General features: G+C 49.5%; 1 protein-coding gene across 4 annotated transcripts in view; it reads left to right on the forward strand.

The window, feature by feature from the left end:
• Positions 1–3,515: 3,515 nt before the first annotated feature.
• GATA2 (GATA binding protein 2) overlaps positions 3,516–19,743 on the forward strand; it is a 35,260-nt gene continuing 19,032 nt past the window's right edge. The window contains exon 1 of one of the 4 annotated variants that reach the window (XM_035106445.3): positions 3,516–4,043. The gene's annotated coding sequence lies outside the window, so the exon portion shown is untranslated. Of the gene's footprint in view, positions 4,044–9,287; positions 9,448–17,820; positions 17,970–19,743 lie in introns of those variants that run through there. The other 3 variants (XM_088662335.1, XM_035106443.3, XM_035106442.3) reach the window with 3 other exon arrangements.

The raw sequence follows: 19,743 nt of genomic DNA on the forward strand, positions 1-19,743 counted from the left end.
TGTGTGTGTGTGTGTGTGTGTGTGTGTGTGTGTGTTAAAATTTCTGCTTTACAAAAAAATAAAGATAAAAATTTCCTCATCTTCCTCCTTTCGTTCTCTGAGACAACTGCCTGTCGGCCTCGCCTCATCCAGCCCAGGAACCTATAGCAGTTAAGAGGAGATACAGTATGTGTATATAATATAAATAAATTTACGTGGCTGGCCCCTCCGGAGTGCAACAAGGAGGGAGACTCCGATGAAGAAGACGGCTGAAACTGTCAGCCTCACACGGCGCGTCTCCACGGCAGGATTCCCGCAATGCCACTCCGCACGTGTGCACACGCTGTCCCGCGGAATACGCGCACACGCGGGCTTCTTTGAAAAAGAGGCACCGTTCGTGAATGCGATTAGGGGGGGGGGGAACCAGGCGTCCACCCTGAGATTTTTTTTTATTTTTGGCTGTTGCTTACTCTCGCTGCACCCCCACCTCCTTATTTCTCTCTCTCTTTTTCTCACCCCCCCTCCCCACACTTTTTTTTTTTGCCTATCTGCCGATCAAACGCGCGGGGATCTGCTCTGGTAAATGATGCATTAGATGCGGTGGCTGTATTTGTTGTGCGAGTTTTGAAAGGGTCCCGATAATCTGGAAGCGAGAGATAAGGAACAGCATTTATTCAGCAGCACTTTGGAACCAATTTTCAACCCTGTTCAACCCCATTCTCCTGCAGCCTCCAGGAGCCCAGGAGATAAGGATTGGACTATTCATTATCTTCACAAGGAACAAAGATTAGCTAGCAGAGATGAAAAATTACTCCTGGATAGTAATAATAAGGGAGAGAACCTCGGGAGCTGCTGAGCCCAGAGTCTCCAGGCTTTGGGAATACACACACACACGCATGCATACATACATACAAAAATACATTTTAAAAAAATCAGTTTCGAAAATGTTGGGCTGCCCATAATAATAATAATAATAATAATAATAATAATAATAATAATAATAATAATAATAATAATAATAATAATAAACCTGGCATCATCATCAAGCAACTTAATGTTTATCATGTTTTCATATGTAGAATAAGATTTGTTACCGCGCGAGTAGAGGGAGAAAGAGGTGGCGGTGTTCTTTTCTATTCTCCTTACCAATACCCCACGTCTTCTCCTCTCTTTTCTTTTCTTTTCAGAGTTTAAAGACTACATCTTCAGTAGGAAAATCTAACCAGGGCAGCCCAGAGAGCGAAACACCATCATTTCATAATCATGGGAGAATCGTGGCGGGTGGGGGTGGAAATGCAGGCGGAGGGAAGACAGGGGCGGCATGGAAAGTTGGGCGATTGTTGAATTTTGAGGAGTAAGGTTGTGTGTGTGTGTGTGTGTGTGTGTGTGTGTGTGTGTGTGTGTGTGTGTTTACTGACCCCTATAAACTTCCATACCGCTCAGACTATTACGATGGGGCAGAAATATCAATAACAGCAGGGTATTAGTACTGGTATTGTTACACCACGACACATTAACCCCCCGCCCATAAGCCATTGTATCTCCCCGCAAGGTCTCCAAGCTCCAGTCCCACTATAAATTGGCAACACATACGTCCAACTTAACCCCTTCCCCGCCCAAGCTTTGCAAGTGATTCCATTCACACCAGTTTGTTCAGTGGAGAGCATTTGCTGTTCTTTCCATCCCTCAGATTCCCAGTACAGTACTGTACCTGGAACTGCAAAAAACATGGCAGGGGGGGAGGGAGGGAGGAGATTTAAAACATACTTGAATAAATCTAGTTATGTATCTCATCTCCTAGAATGAAGAGTGATACAGGAGGGTAATTAAACCAGTTACTTTGGCAATGGGCTGCTTCGGACTGATAAGAATTATCTGCAGCATATCAAGGGGCCCTTTCCCCTCCTGAACCATATCACAAAGACAGACAGAAAATGCCAGCAAAATAGGATTCCACCCCCTTCTCCTTGCTATTGCTCTGGGGTGTGTGTGTGTGAATATCCCACATACCATTATGATGATAATTCTTTTCCATTGAAACTCTTACACAAACGCACACCCCTCCTTCTTTTACCAGACATGTGAAGTTTTCCTGTTCCTTACTATGAGCATAAAAATATTAAGTGGCGGTGGTGGCGGTTTTTAACTTGTGGGGACCTCAGATTCGAGAACGTAGGCGCAATCCCGAGACATCCAAGGCTTAAGCCCCATTGAAAGAAAGGGGAGTTAAGACTGCAAGCCATACAGCCGGTCGTCAATCGCATCGTGGTCACCGAATAAACACGGCCAGGAAAGGTCTGGGCTGTTGGGCATTTGACTTTCTCTTATGGCTGCTTCAAGTTGTTCACACACACACACACTCCTTTTGCTTAGTGCACCATACGCTTTTTTCACCCTCATCCTCTGCCACGCAAAGAGCAGAAGTGGCCTTTCCTGCGAAAGGGACCAAACAAATTATTTGATTGGCTGCGATCTGGCAAGGTGGTGGAGGCGTGTGCGTGCGTGTGTGTTAGGTGGTAAATGTGGAACAACAAACAAACACAAACAAACAAACAAGCCAACAAACCAGAAGATCCCTAGCTAGCGCAACATATTTGTAGGCCAAACAAGGAAATAAAAAGCTCTCGATTTCGCCAGCCCTTAAAAGCGGTGGCGTCTTTGACTTCCAACCATTTCCCAACCTATTAGTTCCGGCTGACTAGCCTAATGGGCCAAGAATTTATGAATTTCAAGATCTTTTCTTCCTTTCCTTTCCTCTTCCTGCAACAATGGCTGAAGGGCGCCTCTTGCTGCCTTTTCCAAACGTCCCTGCGCGCTCTCACACACCTAGACACAAACACTTTCCAGCTAGGTCTATGAAGTCCAGTTCAGAAGAAGTTAGGACCAAAAGCTTGGGCGATGGGCGGGGGGGGGGGGCAGAGAGAGAAGACAACGTGCTAAAACAGGTGAGAGGGTTCAATCGAATACTTTTCTCCCTAGCCCAGGTAAGACCAAGTAGCTGAGAACTGCGGGGAGGGAGATTGGCAACCCCGCGCCTCCCCGCACCCACCCCCGGTTTAAATCAATAGGAATTAATTTTTAAAAGAGGTCTGGAATGCGGGTGATGGGCTGGGGGTGTTGGTGGCTTTTTGTGGGGGCCTACAGACTTTTGAGCTCTGACACCCCCCCAACCTCTCGCCCCTCTTGCTTGGGACGGGGAGACTTTTTTGTGCGACTCCCTGCGCCCCGGAGTGGGTTGTGGGGGGGGATGCAGAGAGGTGGCAGTGGCGGGTGCGCGTCTCTGGAATAATATCAGTTCATTGGGAAATATGAAAGTCAAGTCGCGTCGCCTGTGACAGGGAAGGCAACAAAAGGTGCAAGCCGCAGACAATGCCAGGCGCTTGTACAGATATTGTAATGATGCAAATGAAGGCGAGGGGCCGAGCTGGCTGATTATGTACATAAATGCGCGCAGAGGACGCGCGCACGGGCTCGCCGTGCCATCTCTGAGCGCGGGAGGAGGAGCGGAGGGGGAAGCCGGAGGAGGAGAGAAATTCGCTGCCAGGTTTTGAGCTGACTTCTCTCTCTCCCCCCCCACACACACCTCCTCCCCACACCCACCCCAATTCCTGGCAACCGATCTCGCTCGCCTTGCCTCCTGCCCATTCATCAGCCGCTCCTTGCCCCCTGGCGCTCCTTCTTTATTCAGATCCGCCGAGGGGAGCGCCGGGGCAGAGGCGAAAGGGTGGTCGTCGTCGCTCTTTGCGCGCGCTCTCTCCGCCTGTCTCTCTCAGCGAATCCAGATGTGCCAGCTGCGGAGCCCAAGTCCTCCTCGGGAAGGGAGTCTCGGTTAAAGCTGCTCTCCTCCACCCACCCCAACGGCAGAGAAAGTGTGGGGGTGAAGGGCAAGCCAGAGACAGACAGACAGACAGACAGACAGACAGACAGACAGACAGACAGACAGACAGACAGAGACTGGGTGGTGGTGGTGGTGGGGAACCCACACAATCCCAAGGAGGAGAAAGAAAAGGGTCCCAGGAGCTACAGGAGCGCGCGGAGAGGAAGCACCTCGGAAGAGAGCAAAGGTAAGCGCGTGATTTCAAGGCCAATATGAGGAGGGAGAGAGAAATATGAGGAGAGAGAGAGAGAGATGAGAGACTGGATGGCGCGCAGGGGGAAGGGCTGTATCTCAGTAGCAAAGCACCTGCTTGGCATGCAGAAGGTGCCAGGCTAAATCTTGGAGTTAGGAGGGCGTCCCTGCCTGAAATCCCGGGGAGACTCTGCCGGCCAGTGCAGACAGTACTGACTTTGTATAAGCGATGACGGAGGGGTTCCGGGCTAACCCAGGATCCACTCCGAGTTGGGCAGCGCAGGGAGAGGGGCTTGGGGGTTAGCTGGCGGCAGAGATGCCCCCCATCGAGGCCACCTGGAAAGGCACCTGGTGTGGGGTGGTGGGGAAGGGGGCCGCGCTTCTTTGTTCCTGCCATGCACACTTTGAAGGAAAGCAGAGGACACTGTTGGGAGGGGGGCGGAGATGGACACCGGCTTCCCACAACTCCACCCTGGGGACTTGTCTTTTTCAAGAGGGGCTAATGCCCGGTGACAACGAACTAAGCAGCTCCGGGGGCCCGAGAGAAAGAGTTGTCGCCGGGTAAGCGGAATAAAGCCAGCCTTTTTTCTTTGCCCGAAACGGGCATTCAGCGGCGTGCCTTTTGCTAACCATTTCGGAAAACAAATAAATAAACAAGTCCCGGGGCTGTGATTTTAAAAGGGGTTTTTAATCAGACGTGGTTTGGGATGCCGGGGGGTGGGGTGCAGATTAGCCAGGTTGGGTTATGCTACCAAAGCACGGGCTACACGCAGGAACCTCTCTCTATGTATTTATATAGGACACATTTTCTTACCAGTATAAATATGAGCATGTTGGTGTAATACGTATATGGACTCTATATTAAATAAGGGACAAAGATGCTGCATTAAAAAGAAAAGAAAAATAAGTGGCTAAGAGCTCTCTAGAAAACAGTCTGAGAAAGAGACTTGGTGTTGGTACCTGCGAGAAGTAAATAATTTTCTTCTGTTAAAAATAGCGATTTTTTTTAGACACGAGGAGGTTTCAGGGAAGGCGGAATTATGGGCTGGGACTCCCGGCCGTCGTGTAGTTTGTGCTGTTAAGTGTGCCTGATGAAAGACACCCAGATGAAAGTGCTTTTGGCTTTATGGAGCGGCTTGAAATGAGTTTCTAATTAACAGCGTCTTAAAATCGTAGGGAAATAAAATGTCGCTTCTGTCCAGAAACCGACGCGCATTTTACAGGCTGAAGACCCTTCTAATAGGAAGGGGAGAAAAAAAACTTCCTCTTTCTTTATAGTTACACAAGAGAATTTTACTAGGGAGTTCTGGAAACCAAAACACGCTCTTCTCACCCCACGGAGCCATCCCTCCGATGGGAGAGGTGCGCAAGGATTTGTTTTATTCTATTTTATTTGTCACGGGCCAAAGAACAGAAAACAGCCAGAAGGCATCGCAGGGCGACGAGTCCTTTCAGAAACCAATCTTATGAGGCCGTGTATGTATGTGCATTATAAAAAGAAAACACACACACAAACTCGACCTTCCCACTTGGGGAGGAGGGGGGGGGAATAAGCAAAGAGAGAAGTGGAGAGAGAAAAGAAAGGTTTAAAAAACAAAATACCCCCTGCCCTGTTTCATCTCTTCCCTCCCTCCTCCACAATCACACGCGCGCGGGCACACTTTCCCCAACCTATTGTTCTGAGATTTTGTGTGTGTGTGTGTGTGTGTGTGTGTGTGTGTGTGTGTTTTAAGAGGACAGGGTTCATTTGAAGGGGGGTTGAGGTTTCTTTTTCTTCTTCCCTGGAAACCCCCGCAGTTCCGAGGATTTCCCCGCACCCTCTCCTGTTTCTGGTCTTTCTGCACCTGCTTGCCCAGGGAGCTTTCTCAGTCCCGGTCCCGTGCAGAAGATTTGCACAGCTTTGCATGTTTTAGAACTATCCAACTCTAGGCGACCAGCCTCTTCCCGATTCCCCCCACATCCCACCCCTACCCCCTTTTTTCTTTTTCTTTCTTTCTTTTTTGCTGGGGTCAGCTTTAAAAATAATTCTTTCTTCTCTCACCGACCCTACCTCCTCTTCTTCCTTCTGCACACTGCCCTCATCTTCCTCTGTTGTCGGGACTCAAAGTCGCAGCGAATACCCCGCCAGCGCATTACAGGAGCTGGGTCCCTTGGAGAGGATTTCAGCAGGGAGAGGGGAAGGCTGTGGTTGAGAGTAGGTTTGGTCCGCAAGACAAGAAGAAGCTAAGCGGAGAGTAACCTATATACAGTATAAATCGTAAGGCTGAGGGTGTGTTTGTGTGTCTCTGTGTCTGTAAATAGCCATTTCCTATGAGACGAATGTGATACTCCAGGCATCACACGTGCGTATGTGTGGCTAGCCAAATAGTTAGTGTATACATCTTTTACATAAATAAATATTAAAATAACAACTTTCCTCTCAAATGTAGTTAAAAAGAAAACCCACTTACAAGCTGACTACACAGAAAAAACGTCTATTTAAAATAAATTAAATATAACGCACTAAACGCAGATAAAAACGACTCAAATTTTATGCATTCAAACAGCGATGGTGATGATGATGATAATGATGATGATGAAAGCCCCGGTGAGCAGAATGTATTATTACTATTATTTTCCTTTCTGTCTTAGCTGACATTTCTAAGTCTTACCAATTTGGCTGCATCCCACAAATTACTCATAAAGGGCAACCCTGCGTCGACTCTCCTTTAGCAGTAACTAACATTTGTATGCAGACTGGAGCAGGATCCCTTCCTCATTTATGGATGCAAGTCCTAAACGCACTTACTAGGGAGTAAGTCCCGTTGAAAGAGTGCGGCTTACCTCCCAGTATCACGCACGGGGGGGCTGTGCCGGCTCATTTATTTCTTGCATGTTTTATATAACCCAGGAAAGATTGTCTCTGGGCCCATCAACGGTATCTTAAAGCAGGTCATTTTAAAAGAAAAAAAGAAAATGATCCGCCCATTTCTCCCTCTCCAAAGGATCCATGAATTCACTTTGATGAATAGTCCTCTGAACAAATGATGCATCTCCGTGCTGCAAAATGGCAGGATCCCATTTTGCAACACACTCGTGGCCTGTTTCTGAAACGGACCAAATTTCCGCCTCCCGCTTGGCTCTCTTTTACAGCCTCCACCCCGAAGCGTTTTTCTCTTGGAGAAACGAGTCCGGGGCTTTGCGTGGGAAAGGAAGGCGGGTGGGCACTGCTGAACCGATGTCAACACGCATTAAAAATATTAATTCAGGACATCGATCCCTCCCAGGTTGCAAGAGCCCTTTCAAGGGGGCATTGCGCGACTCTTTATGAACCCCTAGGTATGTGGGTCTGAGTTCAAGCCAACCTCGCCTATTCTTTTTCTTTCCTTTTGTTTTGCAAAGTGATATTTGTAAAACTATTTTTCGATTCTAACTGGTGTGGAATGAAGCGGGGAGCTGGCAGAGGGGCGGACAGAGGAGATGGGTTGCGGGGAGAGGGGCGGGTGGCTGGTGCTTAGTGACTGACAAATTGCAGGTTAATAAAATGCATTTGCAGGCTGAGTGTCAGGTGCATCTGGTGGTCAGGATTTGAAAGGGGAAAAGAGAGAAGAATAGGAAGGTGAAACGAGAAACAGGCTCAAAAAGGGGAGAATATCCAGTACAGTACAAATTAACAGATTGGAGGCAACGAGGACTTAGAAATACAGGATGCTTTCACAACATATACATACATACATACATACATACATACATACATACATATGTACACACACGTATATGTATATGTATACATACATGTTGTTGTTGTTGTTTAGTCGTGTCCGACTCTTCGTGACCCCATGGACCATGGGGTCACATACATACATACATACATACATACATACATACATACATACATACATACATATGTACACACACGTATATGTATATGTATAATGTATATGTTGTTATCGTTTTTAACGAAGCTTAACCGGACCTCGTAGTTAAGTGGTTGCCATTCAAAAGCACTGGTATCATTGGCCGTATTTGAAGAGAAACAAAAGGGAGAACAGAAGAAAATGAATAATCTTTTTTTATTTTAAAAAAGAAAACCCACTAGAGCCCATGAAAGGGGGTTAGGAAGCAGGAAGCCTGCCTGCAGGAAGCGGGTTGCCCTCGGAAATGGGGCTAATGAGGAATTTGGGGTGGCTCCATAGACAGACGTGAGAGCTCTCTGGCCCCAGTTGGGCGCTTCTGTCTTTTCCCTTCGCTCGCCCTGCAAGTCAGATTCACCTCCTTGCCATTCTCAAGAACCACAACCGGGAGCTAGATGTGCGCGCCTGATCCCCACCTATATGGGTCATAAGAGGCTGAGGTGTGTGGAGGGGGGGAGCAGCATCTGGGCTGGGAAAGAGGCCCCGAGTTTGCTTTCGGAACTTCCCCCACCGTTTTCAGTCAGTCTCTCCGGCCAAGTCCGAATATGAGCCCGTGATGGCTCAACGAAACAAAGAGCCAGCAATCGGAGGGGGGGAGAGAGAGAGAGAGAGAGAGAGAGAGAGAGAGAGAGAGAGAGAGAGTGATATGGTGCTGGACATTCCAGGATCCAACCCTCGAGGAGAGGACTGCCAATGCCCTCCCCCCCCCCGCCTCCAACTGCACACCGACGCGCGCTCTCACTGGGCGCAGCGATGCTTACTCTCGAGTAAACACGCGCGAGGGAGGGGGGCCCTTCCTGGCTGCTGCCATCCCACCCAAGCTGCCCCGCTCGGAGGGATTTACTTCCGAGAAGACGTACAATAGGATTGGGCTGAACGAAACTGAACAGGGAGAGGCGGGGTGGGGGAGAAAAAAGTCTGCAACGCATTGATGGGGGAACAAAACGAAAGAAAAACCCCACGGGGTGTGCAGCGTGTGTCCCCCCTCCCCGCTCTAAAGCAGCCCGCCCTTTATCTAGAGCCCCCCCTTCCGCGCTAGTCGTTTACAGCAGCAGCAGAGGAGACCTTTGGAGAGGCGAGAGGCTCTTTGGCTCTCTCGCTACCTGCAGCTGCAGCGCGCGACTAACTCTGGGGTGCCTGCCGACCTGGACGGCTAACCCGGAAGACGAGAGAGCTGGGAGAGGCGTGTGTGTGTGTGTGTGTGTGTGTGTGTGTGTGTGTGTGTGAGAGAGAGAGAGAGAGAGAGAGAGAGAGAGAGAGAGAGAGAGAGAGAGAGAGAGAGAGAGAGAGAGAGAGAGAGAGAGAGAGAGCCGTCGGCTCAGCCTGCTGCTCCCCCTCCCCTCTCCAGACCAGCGTTGCTCCTGGCTGCCCCTCCTCCCTCCCTCCCGCTGCTCCTCCGCCCCCTCCCGGCCGCCACCAATATCTTTCCCTTCAACCCCCTGCTGGCACTGAGGAGCTGTCTGGGATGCGGCGTCCGGGGAGACCACCCTTGCTCGGCACTGCTGGGTGAGTATCTCTAGATTTCCCTTTTTTTTTGCTTCGGCGGCCCGAGGAAGGCCGTTTCTTTCTCTGCCTGCTGCCCTGGATGTGAAGCCGCCTTTTCATTAGGGGTTATATTTATTGACTGCTCCCTCCCTCCCTCTTTCTCTCGGTACCACTTTGCTCTGGTTTGGGTCGCTGAGTGACTTTGTTACATACAGGCAGGGAAGAAGGGAGAAATGGTGACTGTTACGGCTGGAAAGGGCGAGTCTGGCGTGTGCGTAAAAGGCAGCGAAAGCTGAGGGCTGCCGCCTGCGGAGTTTGCCGTCGAGATCGGTAGGCTATGGATCTCCACACAAAAGGTCTGAGGAGACGGCGGTTCAAAGGGTGACCCGCTCCGTCGTGGAGAAGATCCTAAGGCGGCAGAAGCGAGGCAGTTCTCAGCTCGGCTTTCCGAGAAACGTGGCTGCAGCACTCTTGGTTGATGTGAGCCGCCTTCGAAAAGGCGCGCGGGAGCGTTAGGAGAGGTAGCTTGTTTTTATTTGCAGCGAGGTGCAAATAACTGGAATGAAATCACTCGAAAGTGTGGGTGGTTGGAGACCATATTCGCCCGGAGCTGGAGAGAAGACCCGGTCAGCTTGAGTGGCAAAAGTTGGGGAGTGTTTGGGGTCAGGAAGAGCCACGGAGTGACATGTAGTGTGTCCTGAAGAGAAGAAGCAGTGAATTTAGACTTTTAGAGGCGATTGTGGACGTGGAGGAAACTGTATCGGTGAATATCCAGCACAGGCAAATGCTCTCTGGGGTCAGAGCTCGTGGTGACTATAGGAATGGCTCTCTTCCTACTATTTCCTTTTTTTAAAGTCTCTTAAACTGAGATGAATTAGGAAGGGGTGGAAACCCAGTCTGGGGTGAGGAGAGAGGGAGGGAGAAAACGAGCAGCGCGTGTAAATAAACCATCTTTGTTATGTCTGTTCACAATGGGGGTCTCCCTCTGCTCTTGTCACTGACACAGGTGCCTGCCTACCTTGATAGGCACAATTAACGGTTGCTTGTGTGTGTGTGTGTTGCGAATGCAAACAAGGTGGGAGTCATCTCAGCGAGATGGCATCGCATGTCCATTCGGATAAAACCACGGAGTAAAATCTGGGGAATCTCCCGTCAAAAGCAAAACTGAATGCGAGGGATAGGGAGCAGATGTGCATCTGTACATCATTCCCTAATCGGAAATGCATTTATAGTATATTAAAAAGGAGGCGGGTTGTTGTTTTTGATCCCAGGGAAGAATTTACCTAGAACAAAACTTTTGCAACTCAAAAACAAAAGGGAACCAAACCACAAAAGGAAAGAAGCGAGTTTGCCCGAGCGATCTCTGTCCTTGAATTATATACATTGATTAGAATTATCTCCCTGTCCATTGGTAGGAGGCAGCTGCCAACCTTTTCCTGGGACGAAATATAACCACCCGCGTTCCCTCTGCCTGTCTCAAACCTGCTGCTGTTGTATAAAATGCATCCCATTACGTGCATCTGTAAGGAAAACAACGGGGGGTTTCTTAAAATTGTCTTCTCTTTCTGAATCTGGCGTTCCCCGCATAGAGCATAGCTGCCAAGTTTTCCCTTTTCTTGCGAGGAAGCCTATTCAGCATAAGGGAAAATCCCTTAAAAAAAGGGATAACTTGGCAGCTATGGCATAGAGTCCACTAAACAACCGATCGCCCCCCGAAATCCTGACGGCGCAGGCTGCTTCTTCGGCCCACGCAGAGATTTGTCAGGGATTGGAGCCGGCTGGCTGCTGCAGTGCCGCCGCAGTCCACTGCCCATTCAAGCAGATTCTCTCCAGAGAGGACTTTAATAAAATTGACAGAATAGTTGTTTAACCAGCCGTGTGAAGCGGGCTGAATCTCAGCCCCAGAAAATTAGTTAAGCTGCTGCACCCGTGGTCCTTGTGCGGGTTAGTTGATGTTCCGATGAGTGAATTAATTAAATAAGAGGCCCCAACACACGCTCACTCACAGGCGCGCGCCTGCCTTGCTCTCCTTCGTTTCCTTACTCGGAGTAGTCGGCTGCAGCGATGCATTTAATAGCAACGCGACCTCAGAAAGCGCAGATAGAGTTGCTAGCTAGCGGAGAGGTCTGCTTTTTTTTAAAAAAAGAAACTGGAGACGCGGTGCTCGATCAGGGAAGAAGGAGCCGAGAGAAACGAGTTAAGGGGGAAGAATTCACAGCTTTAACCCTCGTTACAACGAGGCACGGAGGGAGGTGGAATCCGATCTCGAGTAAATGATCCGGGGGAGTCTCTTCTGGGCAGTTGGGCGCCCTTGCTCCCTCCCGTGCTAGGAAGGATCCAGGAACAACTCCACACTTCGTCCCCAATTAAACCGCCGCAGAAAAGGCAACATTTAAAATAGTGGCGGGGGGAAAGGAGATTTTATGAAGCTTGTAGATGTGCTGGATTTGAAAAAAAAAGATTTAGAGATCTGAGCCGAAGCAGGGAAAAGAGACGAGGCATAAGGCAAAAGCACAAAACAAAAGCCATTCCTAAAATCCCAAATTTAGCCATGCTAGTGGCAGGCACTAATAATAATGCAGAGGATCTGGGGAGAAAGGGGAGGCAAGTTGCCTTTTGTGCAAAAGCCATGAAAGAATGCTAACCGGGAGGTGGAGAGGAGGAACGCGGCCGCTGGGAATGTTGCCGCATCGCTGTTTTTGAACTAGAGTTTTTGCGCGCTTTTCGGCCTGCGAAGGATGCGCGGCGGGCCGACTGGCTCTCTCGCGGTGGGGAAGTGGCAGGAGCCGGCTGTAGGGTAACATGACACGCGGGGCTTCAGCGGAGTTTCCTGGGCAGCCTTAGGGTCTCCCGCTCGCCATAAATCAAGCAGCTTGATTAATCTTTACAATTTGTCTTTTAAAACAAACAAGGCGAATTATCAGCTCGTTAACTGCGATTTTATCACCTGTCTAAAACAAACAGCTTCCCTTAACACCCCCCTCCAAAAAAAGGGGGGAAACACCCGCAGCTTTGCTGAGTGCGGGAAAGGGCAATATTTAAAACGGTGGTTTGAACGCACAGCGCATTATTATGCATGCATTTATGCCAGCCTTTCAGAGAGGTGCAGGGGCGCATCTAGGGGAGCAAACAATGAAATTACCTTTTTATCCCACAATGCCTCAGTAGAGGGTCTCGATCTGGCCTCTGGGATTTTGGTAATTTGGAAATTTGTAAAATGTTTGCTCATTTATTAATTAAAAACATGCCCCATCTACACACACACACACACATCCTAACACCCCTCTGAAACCTCGAAAGGGCAGGCGGGGGCGGGGCAGGCTCTCCGGTAAATCAACTTTATTCCCGAGTAACAAAATCGAAGCTTTTCTTTCCGTCTCTTGTCATTGGGTCTAGGGAGTGAAATAATTCTGCATGTTGCATGTCACTTTAAAATATCGTTTTGTGGTAAAGGCAAACCTAATATTAGAACAGGAGAAAAGGTTCAGATCACGAACGGGGGAGGGGGAAACAAACTGGTCTCTCCCTCCCTCCCTCCCGGCTGCCAGTCCTGGTGGAGCCGGAAGCCCTTCACAACGCGATATTGGGGGAATATCATATTTTCTAGCGCTGGCTTGACACTGAACCTCCCACGACCCCTTGACCTTCCTTTGATTTAGGAAGGTCCCCTCCGAGTTCCAGGCTTCTTCTGTGTTTGGAGGGATCTCTCGCTGCTGCTGCTGCTGCTTCTCCTCCCTCTCCAGAATTTTTACCTGGGGAAGGAAAACGTCCGGCAGGAGACCGAGGAGAACCCGCGCTTCCTGGTTGCTGCTGTATTGTTTAGATTACAAACGCACGCACTGTGTGCGTGTAGGAAAGGATTTAGGTTTTGGTGAGAAACAGCGGCTTCTCTTGAAAACAAAACCACGCAAACAAAAATGAAGCGGGTTGGGCGGGGGTGGGGGTGAAGATCTGAAAAGGCCAGCAGCATCCGGGACCGGCCTGATCGTGGCACATACTCCTGATGGAGATGGGCTGCTTGCCCCGGTCACCTCTCGTCTCTTCGGGCACACACTGAGCCTGAAGGACATGGGGCGCCTCCCAGAGCTCACATCTTGCTGGGCCAGGGTCTGCTTGCGGTGCGTGTGTGTGCGTGCTGAGGTGGGTCGATCCGCCTTGGCTCCCTGACAAGCCCACCATCTCATCCCACCCTCCAGCCACAGGAGCAGAACGGAGGGACCGTGCTGCCCTGGCTGGCTTCCCCCACTTCTCCTCTTTCTTACCCGGATCGCCATGGCTCCCCTCCTGCTTTGGAAGAGGGTGGGTTGGGGGGGTCTCTCTGTCTGTCTGTCTCTCTGCTCGCAACTAAGTTGAAGAGGAAGCCGAGGACTCCGGGAAGGCATCCGGGAGAAAACAAAGAGAGAAGAAGCACAAGCTGGAGGGCGTAAAAAGGGCATTGCAAGGGAGCATCGTCCTAACCTCAAGGGCCTGGTGGACCCCACCCCACCCCACGGGGTGGGATTGGATCCCCGCAGGAGCCGACGCAGAGGGGGCAGCAGGGAGAGGGAGAGAGAGGGCTCTGGGCTGCGCCTTCCCGCCCGCCTTGTTTGGGAATCTGGAATTGTTTTGTCTGGCTCGGAAGGTGACAGGGAGGCGAGGGCCGGGGGGAGGGAAGGCGAGGGGTGCAGGAGGGTGCCTCCAGCTCCCCGGAGAGCCCGCGGAGCCTTGGAGGAGGGGAACGAGGGCTGAGCAGGGTGGGCTCTGCCCACCCCCTTTGGGGTATATTATTAAAAAGTTCATTTCCTGGCGAATTTGGCAGCGGCGGGTGACGTCAGAGCCCCGGCGTCTCGGTGACGGCCCGCCTGGCTGGGGAGAAGGAGCCTCCTCTGGCCCAATTACGGGCTGTCAATCTTCCCCTCCCCCGCCCTTCAGGAAAGTGGTCTGGCCTCCCCCTCCTTCTTCATATGGGGCGGGGGAGCAAGGAGAGGCAGAGAAGCACCCACCCACCCTGCGCAAATCCCCACCGAGGGTGCTGCATCTGACCTCCGTGCCATTTCGCTCCCCTTGCAGCCTAGCCTTCTTTGCCTGTAAGGTGAGGAGGAAGCGGAATTGTCTCCCCAGCTAGGATGCTGCAAGCGCGTCTCTTTCTTCCTAACCCACCCTAACAGGTATTCACGCTCTGTGCTGTCATTGGCACCCGCCAACGACCCCACGAAGAGTGATGATGCAATTTGATCGCGCACATCCCAAAGTCTTGCTTGACGCTTGAAATTCAATTTATATCTCCAGCACTCTAGGAATGACAGTCTGCTCATTATTTTTTATCTCCTCCCTCTCCTCACACAGCGCATAAGGTATATACTGTAGTTCCTTGGGCTGGAATGTGTGTGTACGTGGCAGTATTGTCTTATAAGTTGGTGCCAGCATCAATTCCCTCCTTTTGCAGCTCCAAAAAAATCCCTATTAGGGCAATCCCTTTATTAGGCTAACGGTAACCGGAACGTCACAAAACAAGGTGCAGACTTGTTCCCCAGAACTCTTGCCATTTAGCCTGATGAACAGTTCTGAAGCACCCTAAAGCTTGCTTATTGTTTTGTGTAGCATTTTGGTTGGCCTAGCAAGGCCATTGCCCTAATATGGATTTTAGATTATGGGCCACCAAAGCTACCTTTACTTCTTTTTCAAGAGCACCTAGAAGTGTACATATTTAGAATTCTGGTCCTATACAAGGCAGATGTGGTTCAGGTGGTATTTTTGATTGCATCAAGCATGTATGCAGCACAGCACCTTTTCCAGTTTTACAGAACCTTTTTGAAAGAAAACAATGTGGGTGGGCAGGGGTTCTGCGCAGCTCTAAAGCTTGCACTTTTTTTGTTAGCAAAATAAATAGGTATGTTATCACTTGAAACTTTGGGAAACTTTCTTATTTGTCTTCCTGTTTCACCTACACTGCTTGCACATTATAAATAGGGATCCTTCACAAGCAACAATGACACACACAAACAATGACCTCCTGTCCATGCTTACACTACCTGGCTTTACAAATGGGTCACAATTCCTCCAGGATGCTCAGCCAAGTGAAGTGCCATCATCTATTCTGTTCTGTGGCCTGGATCCCGGGAAGTGTCAGGAGAAGCAAAACAACAACAAACACCTGGGACATAATAGCACCAGGGTCAGTCACAGAGGCACTCCTATATTTTCCATCCCAGTCACTTTTGGAACTGGAAAGGAGGTCTTTCCTTCCCTCTGACTCACATTTGGTTGATTGCATCCATTCTTCCATTAAATGGCATGATTTCATTTTCATTTTTAAATCTCTCTCTCTGTTTGCGTGTGTGTATATATACAGTATACACACACACACACACACACACACACACACACACATACTGGAGACAGTATTATACCTTGTGGAAGGGGAGAATAGGGACATCTGGTTCCATTAGCATAATTAATTAAACAAACAGCCACCCTACCCTCACAACCAGGTACTTTAAAAGAAAGGAAAACTCCCATATCTTAAGTTCTTCTTGGCTAAAGATTTCCTAAGGTGCAGGTAGCTGGAGACAGAACCTTCAAAATGTGATGACTGAATTAACGCCATGAATGAAAAGTCCTGTTGATTTGTTCCTATAGCCTTAGAAGAGAGGCTTCTGTGCTGCCGGACACCTGGAGAGGCTCCTTCAGCCTTGGTGGTGTCCTTGGCAAAGGCTTGTAACTGGCTCCATTCTCCAGCTGACTTCTCTAACTCTTTGCAGGGACACAAAGCCCATTTTGGGAAAGGGGGAGTTTCTCCCTCCAACTCTACCTTGGGGGCTTGTCGTTTCCAAGAGTGGCTAATGCCCAGTGACAGCTGAACAGCTCAGGGTGTCAAAGGAAGGAAGATCTTCTGGGCGTTTGAAATAAACCAGCCTTGCCTTGTTGACGGGGAACATTAGTCAGAGGGGATTGCTTTTATTTCCATCCCTTCCGAATACTATAAGATAGTTTTAGCAGCGTTTGCGGGGGGGGGGGTGTTGAACAAAACGGCGTTTCGAGACGGGTTTGTAATGTTTCCTTTTTACTAGGCTGCGATCCCGTGCACATTTACCTAGGATAACACAGTGGGCTCTGCGTAAACGTGCTTTAAGATTGTGGACACTAACCTCTCTCACCTAAGAATCTGAGGTGAATTTAGGACCAAATTTGTCCTAAATGTATGCATCAAAGGGGACTGACCTGTATTACGTCACTAAGGTAAAAGGTACGCAAGGGACTAAAGAGAAAAATATATGAGGTGTCTTTGGGTGTCTTTGAGAAATACTTATTACCCCCCTATGCCCAACCTCCACCCCTCAAAAAAAGTGACATTAGAGCTGAATAATCGTTTGAGGAGACTGGAAATAAGAGGCGGGATGCCCATTTGCGGGTTCCATTGACAGCCTGCGCGTTTGTGTGCGTGCACTTTATTAAAGACCCAGAGATGAAAGTGCCTTGACTTTGTAGGAAAGTTTCTCATTAACTGCGCCTTAAAACTGAGATGGAAAATGACGCCTCTGCTGTTCCTGAACTGATGCAGGCTGGACATGCTGCTGTACCTTCCGTCCAAATAGGAAGAGAATTAATGGCTAAATTACGGGAGCGTGTCGTGTCTCCCATCCTTCCCCCCACCCCATTCTGAAGAAAGGGCTGGGTCTGGGTCAGGGGTTAAGCATCGCTGAGGTCTCTTACCATCCGCGCAAGCGCCTTGCCTTGGTAGTCCTGGGCGACTGTGAAGAGGAACGAATAAGGAAGAAGGTCGAAGGAAAGCATAACAATGCGATATTCCACCAGAGCGAAAGCAGACCGCTTGAGTGTTGAGCAAAAGGGCAGGAAGGGTGGCTGCTTAGCAAGCCTGGCCCTCGGCGCGGCGGTTGGCCTGGAGTTTAGGAAAGTTTAAGACGCGGCGCTTGCCTGCCCTGCAACCGGAGTCGCCATCCCTCCTTGGCGATCTAGTTTATATCTGGACGCGTGCGCCCGATCCATACCTGGAGTGTGTGTGTGTGTGTGTGTGTGTGTGTGTGTGTGACGGGGAAAGGATCACACAGGGCAGCAATATAGTATTTGGGGGGGTCTCGGGGGGCGGAGGGAAGGAGGAGAGCTTGGCTTTCAGAACTTCCTTTATCTGGTCGGTTAAATTCGACGGCGATCCTGGCCTGATTGTGCAATGCCCAACGAAGAGCCCGAAATCACAGGCGGCAACTACAGCCCATGGTCGCTTCGGCTTCAGGCTCTGGGAGGAAATGCAGGCCGAGACTGCGCGCAGCAGAGTCGGGAGGGCTTACTTCCGAGTAAGCACGCTGCACCAAACTGAAGCGGGGTAGGGGGAGAGTCGGGACTGCATTCGTGGGGGGAGGGGAGAGTGTGTGTGTGTGGTGTTCCCACCCTATCTTCGATGCCGTCATCTGCACCCCCGCCCGCAGATCAAATATTTGGAGAGACGTCACTTGTATATAAACCTCCTTCTTTACCTGCAAAAGCAGCAAGAGGGGTCTGGGGCGGGCTCCTGCTGGAGCAGCGAACTCGAGAAGGAGACAAAGTTGGTGAGTGTGTTTCTAACGCCTCCACTTATTTCTTCACCTGGCTTGGCTAGTTTATAGCAATTGCAGTGGGCTGGCTTGTTTTCCTCCAGCCAGCCAGGTGGTCATTCTCTGGTGTGTTGTGTGTGTCTCCCCCAGATCAGAGACACAGGTGCCTGGTCTGCCTCAAATGACACAAGCGAACCGATGCTAAGGCGTGGGCGCGTGTCACAGCAACAACAGGGCATTTACCTGTCCATCAATTTAAAGCAAGCTGGGGAGCGAGTCTCAAATCCGGCGAGGGGTGGGGAGATATCTATTCAAAAGCAGGGTGGGAGAGTGAAAGGGGTAGTATCTATGAAGAAAGCAATTTTTTAATCTACCTTATTATGAAAATAGCCTTACTCCCGAAAACAGATTTAGGGAGATCGAAACGTTTACCGCACAAAAGGCATGTCTATATTTAACAGTATTCTGCTCTGAGGAGAGAAATCCGCAATAATATCTCTCTTATCTAGCCGCCGTCCATGGCATTGAGAGTTTTCTAGAAACTAGAGACGCGCAGCTCGCTCGAGGAAGAAGGAGCCGAGAGAAACGAGTTAAGGGGGGAGAATTCACAGCTTTAACCCTCGTTACAACGAGGCACGGAGGGAGGCGGAATCCGATCTCGAGTAGATGATCTGGGGGAGTCTCTTCTGGGCAGTTGGGCGCCCTTGCTCCCTCCCGTGCTAGGAAGGATCCAGGAACAACTCCACACTTCGTCCCCAATTAAACCGCCGCAGAAAAGGCAACATTTAAAATAGTGGCAGATGAGAGGAGAGGTTTTATTAGGCTCCTCTGTGGGCTGAATTTGAAAGAAAGATTTAGAGTTCTGATCCGGAGCAGGGAAGGCACAAGAGCAGCAGCGCCTTTAGCAAAAATTTGCGAAAATTAAAACTCTTAAGGTTAGTCATGCTGGCGATGGGAAACAACAACAACGCACTTAACTTGAGGAAAGGGAAGGTAACTAGCCGCTCGTAGATCTCATGTGCAAAAGCAAAGTCCCCTGAAATGATGTTGTTGTTGCTGCTGCTGCTGTTTTTATCAATGCAGAATGGTGGAGAGAAGAATGTATCCACTGAATAGTTTGTCTTCTAAATCGTGGGCTTGATTTGGATGGTTTCTTTCCTTTTAGAAATGTTTTTGCTTGTGAGGGGGGCGTTCTTTCAGTCTGCCATCAATGTTTTCTGGGGATGATTGGAGAATTTTCCTTTTCAATTTTTATTTTTTGCTGGGTACATGAAATGTTTTAGGGGAGTGAGAGTTGCTGAGCAAGCGGCTAGTTCTCTCCAGCCACCCACCTCGCCTGTGGCAGGAGCTGTTTCAAGCAGCAGGCTCGAAAGCTTCGGGGCTTCAAACTAACAGAAAGCGGTTTCTTAAAAAGTTTTTGAAAGCCCAAGCAGTAGCATAGTCATGGTTTACATTCAGAGAGTTAAAAGCATATCAATATTTTGAACATAATTGAGAGCTGGTCATGTTATATCGTTTCAATGCCCCATAAGGAATTAAAAGAGCATACAATAAATAACCTGTGTGATTTTCCTGGATTTTCCTGGAATTATAAATGTCCAATAGTCATATTTGACACAAAGGGTTCTAAATATGGCCTTGGTTAGGGCAGGATTTTTCAAGCTATTTCCTAGGGAGACTCATGACTTCCATGCAAAACCAGTGCTTTTGTATTCTTGCTTTAACCTAAATATCAGATTTAAGAAAATCCAGAGCTGTAGGAGGCTATTGTAATGATCAGGCAGCTATA

The sequence above is a fragment of the Zootoca vivipara genome, chromosome 2 (assembly GCF_965207765.1).
Source record: "Zootoca vivipara chromosome 2, rZooViv2.hap1.1, whole genome shotgun sequence".
NCBI classification, from domain to species: Eukaryota; Metazoa; Chordata; class Lepidosauria; order Squamata; family Lacertidae; genus Zootoca; species Zootoca vivipara.